Raw genomic sequence first — 3537 nt, 5'->3', positions numbered from 1 at the left:
GAATTTTAGAGAAATATTTCTGAAATGAATTCATAACATGAGATTAATATTAGACTGCACATTGAAAATAAGTTATTTACAAACACAAATGAATGTAACAATTAAAATTGTCTAAACTAAAAATGAAGAAGAATTTACATATCAGTCATATAATAGTTCACTCTGTGCCAAAATCAAGAAACCTACATATAATTAGAATTCTCAAAGTAGAAAGGGGTAAGCAATAAATATTTAAGGATTTAAAGTTTCTGAATTTAGTTGAAATTGTAACACCACATTTCCAAGAAAAATGAACCTTTTGCACAAGAAATCTGAATAAAATCATCCCAAGATGCACAAAAATGAAATTATCCAAAACTAATTGTAAAGAGAAAAGCATTAAAGCATATACATAAAAATATTAGCTATGGAAGAACAAAATTAAATAGCATCTTATTACACATTAGAAAAAAAAAGCAAGTGGGTATGAAACTAGAATAATTAATTCAAAGGAGTGAAAAAAAAAAAAAGATCTGTCCTTATTGAATTTTACACTTAGCAAACATACTTTTGAAAATTGAAAGTAAAATATTTTCCAGTTATACAAACTCAAAATATTCTAATATCTCCAGATGTAGCATATAGAAAACAACAAAGACCATAATCCAGAAGGCAAGAGAAGTTGCTGTATGGTCTTGGATAAAGAATAAAGAGCTCTCAAAAATGGTAGTTATGCAGGACTATGTAAAATACATTACATGAATCCATGTAAAAAGTCATTGAAGCTGTAAAAACAGTTGAGGGTTGCTGATTGACTCTGCCTTCCATTAACTTGGGGTTACCACGCGTTAGAACGTGACTAAACTTTTAGAAGCTGGTTAACTAATGTAAAAATGCACCAAGAATACAGAATAGGGTATAAGAACTGCCTGCATAAGTATGCAAGTACTGTCTACTATATGCTAAGATGAGTTTGGGGAACCAAGTTCCAGCATGTGTGACAGTAGGAGAAGAGGACACTTCCCAGGACTGTGCCCTCAGCGCTGTGGATTCCCTGATCAGCCTGCTGTTTGTCACTATAGATACTGAAGATGCTTGCCAAGTCACCGATGTGCCTCAGATAAACTCAAAGAGGAGAGAAGAAAAGGAATAAATCAAGAACAAGCAAATTAAGAAGAGGAAAACAAAGCACAAAGATTATCAACCCAACTGGCTTCTATCCATTCCCATTACCAGCAAAAAGGTCACGGGAGGAATTAAGACCCTGTGAAATGCAATAACACAGCGAGATAAGCGGCTGGCGAAAGCGATAGTTGGGGATGGCTCCTTCCATCTAAACTTGCTAGTGATGCACTTGTGAAGTGAGGATGATGTGATCAGTGGCGTGGACGCGCGTTCACAACTGAAGCCTTTAGTAGAAGATGTCCTCCAGGGGAGGCGTCCGACGCTGCCCTTCCAAGGAACCGACACTTTCGGAAGTCAGGTCGGCTCTGTGAAGCTGGCGGACGGAGACCACATCCCCCCACTTTTAGAGACTGCAGAGATTGCAAAGAGGACGTTTCAAGAGAAAGGTGTCCTGGCAGGAGACAGCAGAAATTACAAGCCTCAATTGACCTTCATGAAGTTGTCCAAGGTTCCCTGGCTCCAGAGGCACGGTGTGAAAAAGATAGACCCCAAGGGGTATGAAAAATTTAGCAACCCCAGATTTGGAGAAGAAACATCGTACCGCCTAGACCGTTGGAGAAGAAGAAACAAAGGGATGGTTATAATCAATGTTGAGTCTTCCATCCTGGTTGGTGACAAGAATGACGTGGAGCCGGATGACGCTGAGCTGGTGAGACTGACTTAAGAGGCTGGCGGCGAGTGGGTGCTCAAGGCTGTGCAGCAGCGCCTGGAGGAAACCCAGAGCAAGAAGCAGCCCGGGATGAGAGCTCCAGGAGAGAGGAGGAGGCTGATCACGGTGGCAGCTACGATGATAGCAACAGGAAAGGAGCCTGCAGCCATCCTGCCACTGCGGAACACTCCTCCTCCCCTCTGCTAAGCCTTGTCATGTGCTATCTTAGTGTCTCTTGTCTCAACCAAGGAGATAGCCTAACGCTCATGACCCTGATGATGTGTTTGCGCTTCTGAAACACAGCAGAAGTGAAGCAGAGTGCTTGGGATTAGCAGAGGAAATTGGTTTATGGAAGGAGAATGGGCCCAGTTTTTCTTGCCCTCAGCCATGAACAGGAAGGGAGGGGACTTGGGTTCCACCTGCCTCCTGGACCGGGTGGCGAGGAGAGGCCCGGCCACAGGTGCAGCTTTGCCAGCTCTGTTACTGATCACTGTCGAAATTATCTTCTGCCCGTAATGTTTCTTATTTGTCCTCTGCGTGTTGTTGCTATGCACTGATCTTCACTTCCAGTATTTTATGTTTTATGTAAGTGATATATTTTTGGCAAAGTGCAACTTTTTCTATAAAATGTGGGTAATATTTTAAAGATTTTTTTGAACCTCATTTGGTAAGTCAGTGTACTGTGTTTAATGTTTTTCCTTGACATTTGTACTTTAAATGTATTTTTAAAATTTTTCCCCTAGGTAAGAAACCTATTGGACCCCAAGACTTAATGAATGAAGTTCTGCAACAAGAATGGATTGGTCTGAAGTCCAAAGTGAAACAGACAAAGGAACTTTTATTAATTCCTGAGACTCAGGCCAAAATTAGGAGGGAGCTCTTTGAAGGAAGATTCATTAATAACTGGAATCAAGCAGATGACGTTTATTTCAGCACAACTTTGTCATAAACCTTTCCTGGCTATTATAGTAGCATAGCTTATAAAATTTCTTCAGCTTGTTAAACAGCTTGTTGGTAAACACCAAAGTGTTCTGATACTTTGTATGTAACAGCAAACCAATATTGAGTGAGGAATTAATGATGTCTTGCCAAAGAAAACCGATTTTGGCTCATTATTTTTTAAGCTGATCTTCTGTTTTAGGGGGTTTGTTTCCGAAATAATGAATCATTTTGTAGAAATGACTCTTTAATGAGTTGTTGTGAGTTGTTCATCAGGTCCTTGCAGATAAAAACAATGTGAAAAATCATCTGCAACCAAAATAAAACAAAGCCAATGACAGTATTTTAAGTGTCACTTGCCGCTTATCGACAAAAGTGTTTCTAAATCAAAAGAAACGTTGTACAGGTGTGTCTACATCTAATGTTACTTTTACTGATAATTTTAATGTTTTTGGATATTTAGTACTTGAATGAACATTTATAAATGTAATAATTGCAATCACTGATTAAGAATGTTCTATACTGAGACCCAGTCCTAGCCCAGGTCCGGTGAGTGTGTGGAGAGCTTCCTGCGACCCTGCGCAGGCAGGACCAGTCCCAGCCCAGGCGCAGCATGGGCCGGACCCTCTCCCATCCCCTCGGGCCACCCCACACCACTCTGCCCTACGTACCCACCCCTCCCGAAGAGTAGGAATTCCTGCTGACTTCCGGGAACCCCCAGACACAGTCCTAGCCCAGGTCCGCAGCAGGAAGGAGCTGAGCACAGCAGCCAGACCTAAGCCAGA

At 41.2% G+C, this 3537-nt stretch overlaps 1 pseudogene; it reads left to right on the top strand.

Annotated features, from left to right (window-relative positions):
* Positions 1-946: 946 nt before the first annotated feature.
* LOC101564183 lies at positions 947-2109 on the top strand (annotated as a pseudogene).
* The last annotated feature ends 1428 nt before the right edge of the window (positions 2110-3537 follow it).

The sequence above is a fragment of the Octodon degus genome, unplaced genomic scaffold (genome assembly GCF_000260255.1).
Source record: "Octodon degus isolate 3935 unplaced genomic scaffold, OctDeg1.0 scaffold00046, whole genome shotgun sequence".
Lineage (NCBI taxonomy): Eukaryota > Metazoa > Chordata > Mammalia > Rodentia > Octodontidae > Octodon > Octodon degus.
This window is presented reverse-complemented; position numbering and strand designations above follow the sequence as displayed.